The following is an 18948-nucleotide window of genomic DNA, read 5'->3' as shown; positions in this document are numbered from 1 at the left end:
GCTAAAGAAGAACCTTCTTCTTTCTTCTTTCATCATCATCTTCTTTCTTCTCTAGTTTTTTTTATGTAGTTGCATTTCTCTCTACCATTGTAGGAATAAATGAATCAAATTCAATGGCTTCCCATATCTTTAGATCTATGGCTTCTATAAAGATCTGCATTCGGGTTTTCCAATAATGATAACCCTCACCATTGAACATAAGAGCCTATTGATATAATTTCCCTCAGGAAATGGAAATTTGGATGAGGCCATATCTATTCTTGAAGTTTTTAAACTTTATACAAGAATCCTGCTCTGATACCACTTGTTGGACCTTGTGGCCTCAATAATCTTAAGAGGGATAGGCTTAGAATGCAGAAGAAGCAACAACAATCAATTTAACAATGTTCTTTAAACATGCAAGGCACAATTGATTGCAACAAAATAAATGAGATCAGGGAAGAGAGAATGCAAACACAATTTTATACTGGTTCGGCCACTTCCCGTGCCTACGTCGAGTACTCAAGCAACCCACTTGAGATTTCCACTGTCTTTGTAAAATCCATTACAAAGTCTGAACCATACAGGGACAACCCATCCCTTGTGTTCAGGAATCCTTTACAACAAGAGACTTACAGTCTCTTAACCAATCTCATTGAATAAGGAGAATGGAAGAAGAATTCTCTCTTCAAGAGAAGAATATTACAATGAAGATCATGTAAGAATCCTTATTGATTTTGCAAGTGTTTGGTCAAGGATTTCTTTTGAGAGAGCATTTGACAATGAAGTTCTTTTGGAATCTCTCTCATTGTCTTTTGAGAGGATAAGACATTTTGGACCAGCAAAACTCTTTCTTCAATTTCGTCCCAAGTCACACATATATATAGACCTTTGATGGCCATTCAAAATTCAAATGATAAGATGTGACTGTTGGCGATATTCCTTGAAAATCCTCTCTGGTAATCGATTACATAATTAGTGTAATCGATTACACAGTTGTTTTTCTTGAATAGTTGTGACCCTTCATTTAAAATTTGAATTCCCAACGTTCAGAGTCTCTGGTAATCGATTACATATGATGTGTAATCGATTACACACTTTCAAACCATTGGTAATCGATTACATGTGCCTTGAATGACTTGAAACCTTTCATTGTGAGGCAAGGCTTGATCTTGAAGAAATCTTGAATCAAGGCTTTGTTTGTTGAAACAATCTTGTATTAATCTTGAAGCAAAATGAGCCTTGTTTGATTCTTCTTTTGACATCATCAAAATCATGTATACATACATTCACAATTAATTGGTGTATGTGTTGCTTAATCACATAATGAATGCCTTATGTTAAATTTCGCTTAGTAATTTAATTTAGGGTTGGATTAAGTGGTTGAACTGATAAAGGATAAACTCTCGTAACCTAGGATAAGAGACTTGCTTGTGAATCAAGGGGAAGCAACGTGTTTGAATTATGATATTTTCTAATTCACATCTATTCGCTGTTTAATTTACAAAAGCGAACACTATTTTCCTACTATCTGTTATGAACGTTTGGTTGACCATTGCTCGTTGGGATACGACCTAGGATCACTTCCTAGATACTGTATTTTTAATGTTTATTTGATTCGGGTACGACCTCGACCAAATTTGGCGCCGTTGTTGGGGAGCAGTGGGCCAAAGGTTTATAATAGCTAGTGATTCATGTTTTATGTTTAGTTGTTTTACGTTTACTTCTTTTGTTTAGTGTGTTCGTGTTGTGTTATTGTGGTATTTTGTTTTATTTCATGTTTTGTTTTGCAATTTAGTAGTACCCCTTGTTCAGCACTTTTCCTGTTTTAGTTTATTGTTTTGCTGTGAATAGTGCTTAGCGACAGAATTAGATACTGATTCTGCGTTACTGTTCACACAACATTACATTAGCGACGACTGTTTACAATTTAATTGGCGATTTTTGTTTTCATAGTTAGGGTTGTTATTTTTGGCTGAATTTTTGTGTGGGAAGTTCTTTTGACTCATATTTTGTGTGAAAAATACCAGGAACACTTGATGTGGCTGGATTAGAGAGATTCAAAAAAAATTTTGAGAACTTATTTTTAGCAAAACTTAAAACAGCCATAACTTTTGCTCTGGATATCAGAACGACTAATATTATACATGTGTTTGGGGTAGAAAAAAATTTCCCATATTGTGGAAACCCAGCAGAGCTTGTTTGAGGTCTCTAACTAGCCAAATTCGCCTGTTTACTAATTTTTGTTTTTTATTTTTCAAGTTTTATTATTCTATTTTTCTAAAATTTCCTTAGGCAGTTTCCATAGTTAGACTTTGAATTTTTGTTTGAAATTTTTTGTGCTATCTTTTCATGATTTTAGGGTGTTCCTCACAAAATTTCAGCTCATTTTGATATCGTTTGAGTGTAGTTGTAGTTTTACCCCCTTGTTAGGTGCTTGTTGAGAAACACATTATTTGCTGCATATAGTGCATGACTAGGGGCAATCCAGGTGATTTACAACCCTTTGATCCTGAAATAGATAGAACCTTTCATAGATTAGTTAGGCATAGTGTGCATCCTGGTCATTCTGTGCATTTTGAACATTCTGAGCATTTTGTTGAAGGTGATTTTGAATATTCTGATTTTGAACATTCCACTACTAATTTTTATACTGAGAACATGGCTCAACCTTCACCTCGTGAGAGGAATATAAGGGAGATGGTTGCACCTAATTTCACTTATGAAAGCTTGTGCATTCAATATCCTAATGAGGGTGTTCCATATGTTCTCAAGACTGGACTAATACATTTGCTGCCCAAGTTTCATGGTCTTGCAGGTGAAGATCCTCTTAAGCATCACAAGGAGTTTCATATTGTTTGTTCCACCATGAAGCCCCCTGATGTCCAGGAAGATCATATCTTTCTAAAGTCTTTTCCTCATTCTCTGGAGGGAGTGGCAAAAGATTGGCTATACTACCTTGCTCCCAGGTCCATTTTTAGCTGGGATGACCTTAAGAGGGTGTTCTTGGAGAAATTCTTCCCTGCATCTAGGACCACTGCCATTAGAAAAGACATTTCTGGCATCAGGCAACTTAGTGGAGAAAGCTTGTATGAGTACTGGGAAAGATTCAAGAAATTGTGTGCAAGCTGTCCTCACCACCAGATTTCTGAGCAGCTTTTTCTCCAATATTTTTATGAAGGATTCAGTAACATGGAGAGAAGTATGATAGATGCTGCCAGTGGTGGAGCCCTTGGAGACATGACCCCTGCTGAAGCCAGAAATTTAATTGAGAAGATGACTTCAAACTCCCAACAATTTAGTGCCAGAAATGATGCTATTGTCATTAGAGGAGTGCATGAAGTAGCCACGAATTCATCTTCATCAGCTGAGACTAAGAAGCTTGAAGGTAAACTAGATGCCTTGGTTAACCTGGTAACCCAACTGGCCATGAATCAAAAATCTGCACTTGTCGCCAGACTCTGTGGTTTATGCTCCTCTGCCGACCACCACACAGACCTTTGCCCTTTTGTGCAACAATCTGAAGCAATTGAACAGCCTGAAGCTTATGCTGCAAACATCTACAATAGACCTCCTCAACCTCAGCAGCAAAATCAGCCACAACAGAACAATTATGACCTCTCCAGCAACAGGTACAATCCCGGGTGGAGGAATCATCCCAACTTTAGATGGTCGAATCCTTCACAACAACAGCAACAACAACAACAACCTTATTTTCAGAATGCTGCTGGCCCAAGCAGACCATATGTTCCTCCACCAATCCAGCAGCAACAACAACAACAACAATCCCAGAAACAACATACAATTGAGGCTCCTCCGCAACCTTCCCTTGAAGAACTTGTGAGGCAAATGACTATGCAAAACATGCAGTTTCAACAAGAGACCAGAGCCTCCATTCAGAGCTTAACTAATCAAATGAGACAATTGGCTACACAATTAAATCAACAACAGTCCCAGAATTCTGACAGATTACCTTCTCAATCTGTCCAGAATCCCAAAAATGTGAGTGCCATTACATTGAGGTCGGGAAAGCAGTGTCAAGGACCTCAACCAGCAACATCCTCCCCATCTGCAAATGAACCTGCCCAACTTCACTCTACTCCAGAAAAAGATGATGACAAAAATTTAAAGAGTAAGTTACCTAACAATTTCTATGCAGGTGAATCTTCCACTGGTAATTCTGATTTATAGAAGTAGCATATCCCTCTTCCATTCCCTCCAAGAGAAATTTCCAACAAAAAAAAATGGAAGAGGTAGAGAAGGAGATCTTGGAAACATTTAGAAAAGTAGAGGTAAACATACCTCTGCTGGATGCAATAAAGCAAATTCCAAAATATGCTAAATTCTTGAAGGAGCTGTGCACTAATAAGCGGAAGCTTAAAGGAAGTGAAAGAATTAGTATGGGCAGAAATGTCTCCGCATTGATTGGTAAATCTGTTTCCCAAATCCCTGAAAAATGTAAAGATCCAGGTACATTCAACATACCTTGTATTATAGGGAACAGTAAGTTTGACAATGCCATGCTAGATTTAAGAGCTTCTATTAGTGTTATGCCTCTGTCTATTTTTAATTCTCTATCTCTTGGTCATTTGCAGTCAACTGATGTGGTGATTTATTTAGCTAATAGAAGTGTTGCCTATCCTGCTGGTTTCATAGAGGATGTCTTAGTTAGAGTTGGTGAACTGATTTTCCTTGTTGATTTTTATATTTTGAATATGGAGGAAGGATTTTCTCAAGGATCAGTTCCCATCAATTTAGGCAAACCTTTTATGAAAACTGCTAGAACTAAGATAGATGTTTATGCAGGCACACTATCTATGGAGTTTGGTGATATAACTGTTCATTTTAATATTCTTGATGCTATGAAACACCCATCTGAAGATCTTTCTGTATTTTGTGCTGAAATAATCAACCATATTGTTGATGAATACATGACTGATTTTCATTCTAATCTGCATACCTGTCACTCTTCATGCATTGAATCTGAATTTATACTTGATCATATGTCTGAATTTGATGCTGAGAGTGAATTTGAAATTGATATTGATTACATGTCTGGTGATGTTTTACCTTTTGAGATTGATTTTCTAGAGTCAGATAGAACTAACCATGTTTCAGGAAGTACACATACCTCTGACTTTCTTTATGAGGTACAGGATGAGAAACCATCTCTTTCTACCATTATCTAGCCGCCCACACCAGAATTGAAGCCTCTGCCATCAAATTTAAAATATGCTTACTTGGATGATAGCAACAGTTTTCCAGTAATTATATCTGCCTCCCTTGCTGATGAGCAAGAGGAGAAGTTGTTATCAGTTCTTAAGAAGCATAAGAAGGCTATAGGCTGGACCCTGGCAGACATTCCTGGTATTAGCCCATCCACATGTATGCATCGGATAAATTTAGAGGATGGGGCTAAACCAGTAAGACAACCATAGAGAAGACTCAACCCGATGATTCTTGATGTAGTGAAGAAGGAGGTAACCAAGTTTTTGCAAGCTGGAATCATTTATCCTATCTCCGATAGCCAATGGGTGAGTCCCGAAGAAAACCGACCTCACCGTGATAAAAAATGAGAAGGAGGAGCTTATTCTTACTCGGGTGCAGAACAGTTGGAGAGTCTGCATCGACTATAGGAGGTTGAACCAGGTTACCAAAAAGGACCATTTTCCCCTGTCATTCATTGACCAGATGCTTGAACGCCTGGCAGGTAAATCTCACTACTGTTTCCTTGATGGTTTTTCTGGTTATATGCAAATCACTATTGCTCCTGAGGATCAGGAAAAAAACCATATTCACCTGCCCCTTCGGCACTTTTGCCTATAAGAGGATGCCTTTCGGCCTGTGCAATGCCCCTAGTACCTTCCAGCGGTGCATGATCAGTATTTTCAGTGATTTTTTAGAAAATTGCATAGAGGTGTTTATGGATGATTTCACTGTATATGGATCCTCTTTTGATATTTGTTTGGATAGTTTGGAAAAGGTTTTAAATAGATGCACTGAAACTAACCTTGTTCTAAATTTTGAAAAATGTCATTTTATGGTTGAGCAAGGTATAGTTTTAGGCCACATTATTTCCAATAAGGGCATTGAAGTAGATCCTGCAAAAATTTCTGTTATTTCACAATTGCCTTACCTCTCTTGCGTGCGAGAGGTGCGATCTTTTCTTGGTCATGCAGGATTCTACAGGTGCTTTATAAGAGATTTTAGCAAAGTAGCCCTTCCACTATCCAACTTGTTGCAAAATGAGGTGGAGTTTGACTTTAATGATAAATGCAAAGAGGCTTTTGATTGCCTTAAAAGAGCACTGACTACCACCCCCATCATCCAAGCACCCGACTAGATAGCCCTTTTTGAGCTTATGTGTGATGCATCAAATTATGCATTGGGGGCTATCCTTGTTCAGAAAATTGATAAATTGCCTAGGGTGATATATTATGCTTCTAGGACTTTAGATGCTGCCCAAGCGAATTATACTACTACTGAGAAAGAGCTACTAGCCATAGGTTTTGCTCTTGAAAAATTTTGTTCTTATTTGCTTGGTACTCGCATTATTGTTTATATTGACCATGCAGCTCTAAAGTACTCGTTGAAGAAAGCTGATCCAAAGCCTAGATTGATCCGATGGATGCTCTGGCTCCAAGAGTTTGACTTGGAGATTTGTGATAGGAGCGGGGCACAAAATTTAGTTGCTGATCATTTGAGTCGGATCGAACGTGTGTCTGATGAGGATTCACCCATTCGGGATGATTTCCCGGATGATCATTTGTATATACTGTATAGTATTTCTGATTCTCTTTCTACTCCCTGGTTTGCTAACATTGTCAATTATTTAGTTGCTTCTGTTTTTCCTCCCTTAGCATCTAAAGCTCAAAAAGATAAAATTAAAAGTGATGCTAAGCATTTTATTTGGGATGACCCCTACTTGTGGAAATTGTGCAGTGATCAGGTCATTAGACGATGCATTCCAGATCATGAGACTGACTCAGTCCTGCGATTCTATCATTCTTCCGCACCGGGAGGTCATTTGGGTGTTCAAAGGATAGCTTGCAAAGTGTTTGACTGTGGCTTTTATTGGCCCACCATCTTTAAAGATGCGTGGAAGATTTGTAGCACTTGTGAGCAGTGTCAGAGAGCAGGAAGTGCACTTACATGGCAACAACAAATGCCTCAGCAACCTATGCTATTCTGTGAGGTGTTTGATGTCTGGGGAATAGATTTCATGGGCCCTTTTCCTGTCTCTTTTGGTTATGTTTACATTCTCCTTGCAGTTGATTATGTTTCAAAATGGGTGGAAGCCAAGCCCATTAGAACTAATGATGCTAAGGTTGTTGCAGATTTTGTCAGATCTAATCTGTTTTGCAGGTTTGGAGTACCTAAAGCAATCGTTAGTGATCAAGGGACCCATTTTTGCAACAAATCAATGCATGCCTTGCTTAAAAAGTATGGGGTTGTACACAGGGTATCCACACCATACCACCCCCAAACCAATGGACAGGCAAAAATTTCTAACAGGGAGATCAAGAGAATTTTAGAGAAGATTGTGCAACCAAGCAGGAAAGATTGGAGTACCAGGCTTGATGGTGCTCTTTGGGCACATCGGACTGCCTACAAAGCACCCATAGGAATATCTCCTTATCGGGTTGTCTTTGGAAAGGCATGTCATCTTCCAGTGAAGATTGAGCACAATGCATACTAGGCAGTGAAGACTTGCAACTTCTCTATGGATCAAGCTGGTGAGGAAAGAAAGTTGCAACTGAGTGAGTTAGATGAGATCCGCCTAGAAGCGTATGAGAATGCCAAGTTCTACAAAGAAAAGACCAAGAAGTTCCATGATAGCATGATAATTAAGAAGGACTTCATGGTTGGGCAAAAAGTGTTATTGTATAATTCTAGGCTTGGACTCATGAGTGGTAAGTTGAGGTCTAAGTGGATTGGTCCTTTTGTTGTTACTAATGTTTTTCCTTAGGGTACAGTTGAGATCAAAAGCGACTCCACAAACAAGAGCTTCAAGGTCAATGGACACCAACTTAAGTCATTCCTCACAAACCCTTCTTTAGTGGACGTAGTGGTGGAAGAGACTTCCTTACTACACCCTACTCTTCTTCCACCATGACTTAGGGAGTTTTTCTTTTCCTATCTCCTTCTTTACTTTTATTACATTTGTCCGATTCTATTTGATGATTTAATTGCTTTTAATCTTTTACTTGTGCTACATTGAGGACAATGTGTTGTTTAAGTATGGGGGAGTGTTCTTTGGTTTTGTTAGTGTTGTTAATTTTGTTAGTTGTGTTAAATTTGTTAATTTTGTTAGTTTTGTTGGGTTTCTAGTTTAATATTTTAGGTCAATTATGTTTGCATGTACAACTTTGCATATTTTTCTTTGAATTATAGGATATGTTCAAGTAATGGGTAATTGTTTTGAAAATAAAAGTCGCTTGACATTTTGTGATTTGAAGTCCTTGTTTTTCCTCTACATGTCATGATTGTTTTGAAAGCTCAATTTGGAAGAGATAAGTTTACCTTTGTGAGAATTTGAGCCATCATCATAATCATTTGGTGTGTTTTGACCCATTGATTGCTTGCACAATAGCCTTGGCTTGATTCTTGTTGATGCTTCCTAATTCACATGCATATTTGGAAATGATTTAGGCAATTTTGTTCTTATAAGCCTCTAGCCAAATGGACTTACCTTGAATTAATCCCTTTGAGCCTATGTTTCCCTTTCTTTGTTTTGAAGCCCATTACAAGCCTTAAGTGAAAAACCATGATCTCACCTTAACCTTAAGGAATTTTGGAGCTTTGGAATTGTTTTGGGAATAAGTATGGAGGGTTTTGTTGGATAACATATTTCATTGGCTATGCTTCATGATGTATTTTGGGCCATACTTGATGTACATTGTATACTGGTTAAATGTTGGACATGCTGAATGATATGCTATTTCTCAAATGCTACAGTGCAAAAAAAATAAAAATTAGTTGAATCAATTCGAAAAAAAGAAAAAGAAAAGCAATAAAGTTGAGTGAATAAGATCTTAAATGGAAAAAGAATGATGAGACTCTTGGCTCTACTCTTTGCGTTTAAATTTTATCTTTAGGTTTTCTTATTTTTTCTTAATATGCACTTATTCCCCATTGCTCCTCTATTCCTTTGGGATTTAGCTACTTATTCCATATTTTTCCCTACCTTGTCCTTGGCCCCATTACAACCTTAAAAGACCTTTTGATCCTCATGTGCTTGTGTTTATGGGTTGATTGTCAATTTTAGAATCTTGCCAAGTTTATGTGGTGTTGGTTTTCATGGGTACTTTGAGGGTAAATAGTAGCCTAGACACTTGAGAGATAGAGTGTATATCTTGTGAGGCTTTATCACTTTTCATTCTTGAGCTGATTAACTATTTTGCCATGATTGGGTTGCTTGGATGATTTTCACAAATGTCTTGACTCTTTGGATCTTTTCATGTTAGATGTTACCCATTTTTTTTCATTCCTTGAGATTCATTGAGAAATATGTAACTGTTGTTGTGTCTGTTTGTTTCTCTTTAATGTCTCTGAATTTGTCCCTTGCTTTGTTTTTTTTTTTTTTATTTTGCCCAGGTGTGCAAAAGGCTAAGTGTGAGGGGATTTGATGTGTCATCATTTTCTCATATTTCTTAACCCTTTTTGTCACCATTTTAATTACTGATTAACCTTAAATGTCAAATTAAGTATGCAGTTTTATCATTTGGGCCTACTGGATTAATTTTGTGTTTTTAATTTAATTTCAGGAGAATTATAAGCAATTGGGCTTGAATCCAGAATTGGGCTTGGGCTTGAATCTAGAATTGGGCTTGGACTTGAAGATAATAGACTATTTTATTCTACCAAATTTTATCTTTTCTAGATATTATTTAGATTTCATCTCATCTAGATATTATTTCATCTAGATCTTATCTTATCTTATCTAGATTTTATTTTATTTATGGGCTTGGATTTAAAACAGATTTGTAAGCTTTGGGGCTGAAAACTATATAACAACACCAAGGTTCTAGTTTAGGCTCTCTTCTCTCTCTTTCCTCTCTTTTTTTTTTCGTTTTAGTTTTAGAGTGCTACTCACAACTCGTTTTAGTTTCTTTTTCGTTTTGGAGAATAATTCTAGTTTTCTTCATTTCTACTACAATTTCGTTTTCTATTGATTAATGGAAGGCTAAGTCTCCAGCGTTGTTTTCTCTTGAGGATCAAGCACAACTCTCTTTGAGGTTCTATTATTACTATTAAATTCTGATTAGTTTTTCCTCTTCACCAATTACTTTGTATTTGTTGCTATTAATTCATGCATGCTTAGTGCTTGATTAATTGTCTCTACGCTTAATTTACGTTCATGCTTAATGATCGTTCATGATTAATTGGTGTATGTGTTGCTTAATCACATAATGAATGCCTTATGTTAAATTTCTCTTAGTAATTTAATTTAGGGTTGGATTAAGTGGTTGAACTGATAAAGGATAAACTCTCGTAACCTAGGATAAGAGACTTGCTTGTGAATCAAGGGGAAGCAACGTGTTTTAATTTTGATATTTTATAATTCACATTTATTCGTTGTTTAATTTACAAAAGCAAACAACCCCCCCCCCCCCCAATTCGTTACTATTTTCCTACTATCTGTTATAAACATTTGGTGACCATTGCTCGTTGGGAGACGACCTAGGATCACTTCTTAGATACTGCATTTTTAATGTTTATTTGATTCGGGTATGGCTTGAAAAGTTTTGGACCTAGGATCCTTTTGAAAAGGCAACCACCCAGCTTCTATCAAGCTTTGGACCTTGCTTTTCAAGGCCAAGCACTGTAGGATCGAGTGGCCTGGGGTTCCCCCATGGTATGCGCAGGTCGCGCTAGGGTTATACCATTTTGGAAACGGTGACTGGAAGATCTTTCCCGGAACCACCACGACCAATCGGTTGGCAATGAGAGATGGCAAGAGTTCCCCATACGTCACTGGGATCGGGGCAAAAATTTGTGCCTGCCTTGGCGAAAAGTTCCTTGCCATGTTGGCGCCAAAGTGAGCATTGTTGGCTGGGTGAGGCCGAGTCGGAGCCGGAGCCTGAAGAGCCCCCCCCCCCCCTATGGGGGTGTGGGCACCCTTGGTAGGGTGAGCGCTGTATCGGAAGAGGCCCCGGCGCGAGCCGAAAAACTCGAGTGATGCTGTGCATATTGGTGGGTACCGTGGGGGGTTTGCGGTGGCTTGGGCCACGCAGATGTTGAAGTGACGGTATGGGCATCTCCCTCTTTCTTCTTTGCCCCAGCTATTTCGGTCCTCCTACTGCTGGCACCTACCAGAGAGACGTAATCAAACTTTCCCCTCTTTAAACCCACCTCGATCCTTTCTCCGGCGGAGACCAAATCCGCGAAGCTGGAGGGCATGTAGCCCACTAATTTCTCATAGTAAAATACTGGCAAGGTATCCACCATCATAGTAAACATTTCCCTCTCGACCATGGGAGGGGCTACTTACGCTGCCAGGTCCCTCCAACGCTGAGCGTATTCTTTAAAGGACTTGTTTTCCTGTTTAAGCATGTTTTACAGTTGAGTCCGGTCGGGAGCCATGTCAGAGTTCTACTGATACTGCCTAAGGAAGGCAGTAATCAGATCCTTCCAGGTACGGATGCAGGAAGCTTCTAGATTAGTGTACCAGATGACCGCTGCCCCGGCCAAGCTATCTTGAAAGAAATGCATCAATAACTTCTCATCCCAGGAATATGCACCCATCTTACGACAATACATTTTTAGGTGATTCTTAGGACAAGTCGTCCCTTTGTACCTATCGAAGTCAGGTACCTTGAACTTCGGAGGGATGACGACGTCCGACACCAGGCATAGGTCGGTCATGTCTGCGAACGGATAATCGCCAAACCCTTCAACAGCCCCTAATCTTTCTTCGATGAGATCGAGTTTCCCCTTTCCTTCCACTGCCCGGGGTGTCCCTCCCGCGGACAGAAACATTGGCTGTGTTGGGTGGCTTCGAGGTTCTCCCGTGATGTTGGGTTGAGGTAGTGCGTTGGGCGCTGGCCCCTCGGCGGGAAACGGGGAGTAGGAGTCGACGTTTCCCTGAGCATGCTCTTGATGATCCTCGTGGACCTCGTCAGGATGTCGAGGAGGCTCCCCTTCGAGGATGAGGGGAGGAACGTGACCCGCGTCGTCACGTATGGCTGGTGGTGTGTAATTAGGTGGTAAACCGTAGGGGTAAGTTCCTCGGTTGTACCTCGGATGGGAGTTACTGATGTGCCCCGGTGTGCTTCTTTCTCGTCCCACCATGTTTGGAATAGGGTGGTGCGCAGCAGTCGGGAGAGTCGGGTCTGTCTCGGCAGACAAGCTAACGGCAACGGCGGTGGCTGCATTACTCTCCATTAGTTGTTTCATCCCTAGCATGGCATCCATCATGGAAGCCATTTGTTCTTTCAAAGTCGACATGTCGGCTTTCATCTGTTCCTGTACTTCCTCTAGGTCACCCTTCGTCCTAGATTTGGATCTGGTGCGATAGGGATGCCTTGGGGCACGTTTAGCTATGGCGTCGGTCCTAAAAAGACCAAATGTGAGGAGTACGTAATAAGAAATGAATGCATGCTAGAGATGAAATGTGGGAGTGATTTGATCGCACTGATTTTCTTTGGAGTAAAATCACGGGATAAACTCATTTTATTCAGAAAGTTATAACTAGTCAAGATCTAAGTGTCAATATAAACTCCCTAACGGCTCCTAATTATATGGGCCATCAAGTCTATCATGTTCTGACAATAGCTGAGGAGCCCGTGGTTCTCCTCGGGGGCGGAGTAGGCGTCTGCCATTGCTTTGGCCTTTGCCAGCAATCGGGGAAATTCTTGACTCCCGTTCAAAGTAAGTGCAAACCGGTCCATCCACATCGTTGCTTCTTGATGTAACGAGTCAATCACCCTTCCTCTAGCCTCCTTTTCCGTGTACACTTGGGCGTATTTGTCCGCCACTTTGTGCTCGTGGACGGTGGCTAAGTTTAATTCTTCTTGGTACTTGTTGATGATGGCTAACATGTTTGCTTCGGTCTCGCATAACCGCTGAGACAAACTCCTTTTTGACCTTAGGCAAGCCTTCAATTCGTCCTTCAGAATCAAGCCATCTACTCGGGATTGGTCCCTTTCTTCTCTTTGGAGCTTAAGCTCGCTGTTACTGCCCCACAGAGCCCCTCGGAATTTGTTCCGGCCATGTTCTTCCTTACGGGCCTTCTTGGTCTCTTGCTCCAAGGCCTTAGTGGTGGCTATATTGACGTCTCTCAGTTCGGCGTTCTCTTTTCGGATCCTAACAACTGCTGACTTTAACTTTTCTTTGACTGTTTGGGCTTTCTCAAGCTCTGTCTTGAGGGCCTGTACCTCTTCATCTTCTTTCGAAGCTTCACCCTCCATCCCCTTAGTGGTCCTCAAACCCGGGAGCCAATCCAGATCTTGTGCGTAGGCTTTCAACCACCTATGGTAACCGTCGATGGGCCTGTTGCTACTTCTCCTAAGTTCCTTGTCCTTCCTTTGCGACATTTCCCATGCCTTGTGGACCCTCTGAAGCACCCCCGCATTGGTGCTATTGAAACCTTGTGTAATAAAAGGTGTGAGGCCTTCCTCTGATGGTGCCCCTTTCATAGGGTAACCAAGTTGTCTTATGGCGAGGACGGGATTGTAATTGATGCAACCCCTCGTCCCCATCAAGGGAACATTTGGAAATTTCCCGCACGAAATAAGAATCTCAATTCTTCCTTCCTTCCATCGGGGGAACCAATTGATAGACGCTCCTTCTTTGCTTGCTAAGAGTCGGTCCCAGTTTGCCTCTTTTTTCTCGGTGCATGAGTGGTGGCCTTCTAGCGGGCAAACGTGTCCCATCTTTTGGCGAAAGAAGTGTGAAACCAACCACACGTAGAGAGCCGGCGTACAGCAAACGATCCTTGCATTGTTCTTCTCACATCTTCGGTCGAATGTGTCGTATAGATCGGCTAAGATAGCGACAACCGGGCTTTCCTTGCGGTCGTAAAAGGCGAGAAAAGCATCAATTGCTGCCCGGTCCACCAACCCATCCACATTTGGAAAGAGGACCACCCCGAAGATCAAGAGTTCCAGAATGTCCATGAACGGGGCCCATTGATCTTGACTTGCCAAGACTCTCGTCTTTGCTTCCAAACATTTCCTTGGTACTCCAACCACCCTATTTTTGACTTGCTTCCCGCGGTCCAATTCCTGTGTCGAGATTTTGACTATTTTAGAAATTCTAGCTAAGGAGGGATAGAATCTTGAGAAAAGATTCGGTTTCCTTCCTCCCAAAGGGCATCCCAGGATCTCTTCAAACTCTTCCATCATGGGTGTTAACTAGAAGTCCCCAAAGGTGAAGCACCTCAAAGGCTGGTCATAATATTGGGCGAGGGAGGCAATGGCCTCCATGGAGACCTCCGCCATGGTTAGGTCCCAGATCTTACCATAAGCTTTGCGAAAGGCTCGTCGCTAGAGCTGACCCATCAACTGTCCTAATTCTTTCAAACTGGCAACTCCTAGGCTCTTGATCTTGACTTGATAGAACCTCTTTTTAAGCCAAGGCGCCTGACTCGATCCCATGTTTTACTAAAGTGGAATAAAAACCAGTGCGAATCAAGACTCCGACATCTATCACAGGTGAAATGGATGAATGCATGAACAAATGCATATGGCACAGATGCATTTTACGGATACGAGAGCCCGGGAGATTATCTCTTTCTTAAATACAACATTCGGGCAACATAGCGCTCGATGCATGCATTTAAAAAGGTGGCACGGACCTTCCGTCTTCTTGTGACAAAGTGAGGGGATCAATACGCAACCCGTGCATGATGACATGATGCATATGCAAAAAAGAAAGGGGTAACAAGGAGATGTACACATCATGGCAATATCCTCAAATAATCACACAGCGAAGGCATACATGACATTTAGGTTATATGCATGGCAGTGTTTAAAAGGCACGCAGCGTGTTCGCTTTATGCCCCTATTTTAGGGACCTAAACGAGAGGAACTAAAAGGCTTTTAGTGATAATTCCCAAGGTGGTCATATCTCTCTTGATGGTTTCTAAAGGTATCATCCCCTTCGATAAACACATTGCGACAGTAGGGACTACCAGCAACAATATGTTATCAAAGAGAAAAACTCTAGATGAGGGTTCACTGTTATCAAGCAAGTCGGAGACCCAGCATAACCACAGATTCACCTCCACTCCTTATGTTCCCATGGACCCGGGTATAGGGCCCCTTTTCAACTCATTGTGTGTGCAAAAAGGTGTTGGTGTTTGTGTGCATCAAATGAATAAATATCTATCTCATGCATACATTAAAAAGCACACTAAAAGCATAAAAGAGTTATATACAAGGACATAAGAGAAAATAAAGGAAAACAAAAAAAAAGAGAAGTCATGGTAAGGAATGCACATAGATCAAAATGGCCTAACTCTCTTAAAACAGTCCCTAGTGGAGTTGCCAACTGTCGCAACCTACCCTTCGGCGGGAGAGCGACGCGGGACTCACGGGTGCATCTTCCATGGGAGGAAAATGCGCGGAGTCGCCACCAATGTTTATTTGAGGAAAACGTCAGAAAAATCGGAAAAAGGTGTGGTCTACGAACTTTAATCGTGAAAGGTTCGAGAGTTGTTTTTACGCACGGGGAAGGTATTAGCACCCCACGCGTCCATCACAAGGGATAGCAGCCTTTAATCAAGTGTGAAAATATGACTTCAAGATGTTTTCCCTTTTTAATCAAGTGGTCGACAAGGGTATTTCCCTCGCTCCTACGTATCCTCAATTGCGATGAGGAAATTAGACCTACGTAGTTCTTTGAGAACTAAACATTGGTTAAGTTGTTTTTATCCTTTTTTAGCAAGATATATTTTAACCGAACAAAAGGTCATTTAAGGCGTTGGACCATTAAACGATCTTTTGATTTTGAAAGGAGAGAAACGTTAAGGCGTTGGACCATTAACGATCTCTTGGGGTGGTCAACAAAAGCGGTAAAGTTACAAATTGATTTTATGTTTTTAAACGGTCCACGTTAACTGATAAAAGCAAAGAGGACCGCTTAAGGCGTTGGACCCTAAAATGGTTTTTAGTGATTTTTATGGACAAAGATTGATTTGTGAGTTGATTTTAGCCTTAGTTTCACTTTGGTTATTAGTTAATTCATTCAAGGGAACTTCCAAAGAAAAACGTCCGATTGATTTTTTTTTATTATTTTATTATTATTTTTCCCTTTTTTGATTTAACCGAGATTACAGCGTGAACGATCGGTTGGATTTTAATTTAATAGTGATTAAACAAGATTACAACACAAATGATCAGTTGAAATTCATTTTATTATTTATTAGGTGAGAAAACGGCTTAAATAAATGGTTAAAGCACGTTAAAAGGGGGTACGGAAAACAAACGAAATGAAAATAAAAGTACGCGAAACAAGTGGAGACCACTAAGGGTGCATAGAATGAATTGAAAGATTCGATTTCGGGGACTTACCGGTTGAAGACCGAAGAACGATGAAGAATCTTCACGAAATCGCTCACGAAAATGTCTCAGAAGCATTACGGAAGCACCTCGGCTTGGATTTTTTTTCACGGAAACAATTTTCCTCACTAATTTCGAGAGAATCCTCAAATACCAGAAGGGTTGCACCATTTACTCTGCCCTTTTTCCCCTATTTATAGGAGAAAATAGGGAGGTGGTTGCCGCCCAGCTCGCCTAAGCGAGCAGGGTTGCTTCCACCAGAAGGCACCGCCTTCTATTGGAACCCCCTGGAAGGCCTAAGTGGGCCTAGTTTCTATTTGCACCTCCTTTTTTACTAAATACACCCCCTCTTTTGTGTTTTTTTGCTGATTCCTTTCTGAAACGTTACGAAACTTTTACAGATTACGTAACGACACTCATTTTCTTTTCGGAATGTTGCAAAACTTTACGGATTATGCAACGATGCTCTTTTTGACTTCTGGAATGTTGCGAAACTTTACGGATTACACATCAATGCTCTTTTTCCTTCCGGAATGTCGCGGAACTTTACAAATTACCTAATGACGGGTGTTAAGTACCTTGAGACGGTTAAGCGAACGTTGCATGCCACCAAACAATGGTCCCTAAACGAAATTAGGGTATGGCACCTGTAGTACTTGGTTGTGTCTGACCCCGGCCTCGGAGGTTTCGTCTGGGGTAGTCGGATGGGTACCTCTAGGTTGAATGCTTCCTCGTGAATTATGGTACGATTGGTCGTTAGAGGTGTGTAACGCTCGTACCTAGGCCCTTTGGAGAGAGGCTGACGCTTGTCTGACTTGTGCCTCTTGTTCGACTTTTGCAAGTCGGCCTTGGTGTTTGCTTCGTGTTTGTCGCGCTTCTATTTGGCTTGGCAAACTTCATTTCGGAATCTGGACATTTATTCCATCTAGATATAGCCCTTGGCTCGTTCGCGCAATTTGTCCATGCTATCGAGTGGCTTTTTGCACAAACTATCTATGAACTTGTCGGGGCGTAAGGCGAGGAGCATGGAATGCAATGCTACCTCGAGATTGAGATTTTGGATTTGGATGGTCATGCTCCCAAATCTGTCCATGAACTTTTTGAGGGACTCGTCGTCTGCTTGTCGCAGACTAGCCAAGGCAGTCGAGGTCATGAAGTGACACCTTCTAGTGGCGTATTGTGCACTGAATTGTTTGACGAAGGGGTCGAAGCTGTCTAAGGACTTGGGTGGAAGTCCACCGTACCAGGTCAATGTTGTTCCTTTAGAGATGCAGGGAAGACACAACACAGGATCGCGTCATCGTTGGCATATAGGTTTGCCTATGTCAGGAAGGCGTCGAGATGCTCGTTTGGACCGGTTGTCCCACCGTATTGCTCGAGGTTGAGTGGCTTCCAACACAAGGGTATGTCTGCCTCCATAATATGGTCGATGAAAGCATGTCGACGGTCAGTCCATTTTGCTGGATAGTGCTTGTAGGAGGGACTTAGGTCGTCTGCAGTGTTGCCTGTGCATCGGGGGGGGGGGGGGTGATTCCCATGGGTGCGTTCAAGCAAGGTGTGGGCAAATTGCTCATTGCCCTGGGGATGTCTAACACGAGCCTCTAACTGGTCGTGGTCAGCCTTTAGCTTTCTCAACCCTTCCTCATGGCGTCTCTCCATGTCTGTTATGCGGTTTTGGAGTTGTTGTAGGGTGTCTGTGTTTGTCATAGCTGCTGGATGAGGATGCGAGTCTGTGAGGGGGGTCACGCGTCTGATGCCAGACTGAGTGCTGACCATGGGTGGATGTGAGTGGATTGACGAGAAGCTGCGGGGTATGTTTTACCAAAACTGTGGCACATCAGGGTTGACGTGGTTGAGTGGGGTCCCGAACTTCACATGTCGATGTGGAGGGTGCCTTTGACAAGAAGGGGGACCTGCAAAACAAAGGACTTCGATGCTCAAGTAAGATTGTGTAAGGAGAATAAAGCAAGTAATGTTGTAAATAGCTCGTATGAGCGAAAGAGAAAGAGAGGGGCACAGGTTTGTTGCCGTGTGTTGAGTGTGCGAGCAAGTCGTATATGACTATTGTGTTGAGGGGTTCGATGGAACCAGTATTTATATTATTTGAGTGAGGGTGTTGGTCCTTGTTTGTAGGGGTGGTTGTTAGCCTTATAGATAATTTCTGGCTTGTAGATAATGTGGCATTATAGATAATTTAATACCTTCCAACAGATACGATATTCAAATATATTTTAATATTAGTTAGGTTAGAGATAACCTGTTTATTGGGGAGCTCAATTGCTAAGGGTCAGGAGTCCGCACTCCTATAGCAAGACTGACGTGGACACGTGTCTCTGAGTGTCATGTAGGATTTGAAGATTCCGGACAATACAATTATTGAATCAAAAAAGAGACTCATTTTATATAAAAAGTGAGACAAAAAAATGTGATTAATTTTGACACTTCCACCTCATATTTCAATGGG

The 18948-nt window shown here is 41.2% G+C and overlaps 1 non-coding gene across 1 annotated transcript; it reads right to left on the bottom strand.

Annotated features, from left to right (window-relative positions):
• Positions 1–3018: 3018 nt before the first annotated feature.
• On the bottom strand, positions 3019–3125 carry LOC114413921. The gene has a single exon (XR_003667061.1). It is a non-coding gene; the product is annotated as a small nucleolar RNA R71 (small nucleolar RNA).
• Between the last annotated feature and the right edge of the window lie 15823 nt (positions 3126–18948).

The sequence above is a fragment of the Glycine soja genome, chromosome 5, assembly GCF_004193775.1.
Source record: "Glycine soja cultivar W05 chromosome 5, ASM419377v2, whole genome shotgun sequence".
Taxonomy (NCBI): Eukaryota; Viridiplantae; Streptophyta; class Magnoliopsida; order Fabales; family Fabaceae; genus Glycine; species Glycine soja.
The sequence above is the reverse complement of the archived record's forward strand: the minus strand, read 5'-3'. Positions and strand labels throughout refer to the sequence as shown.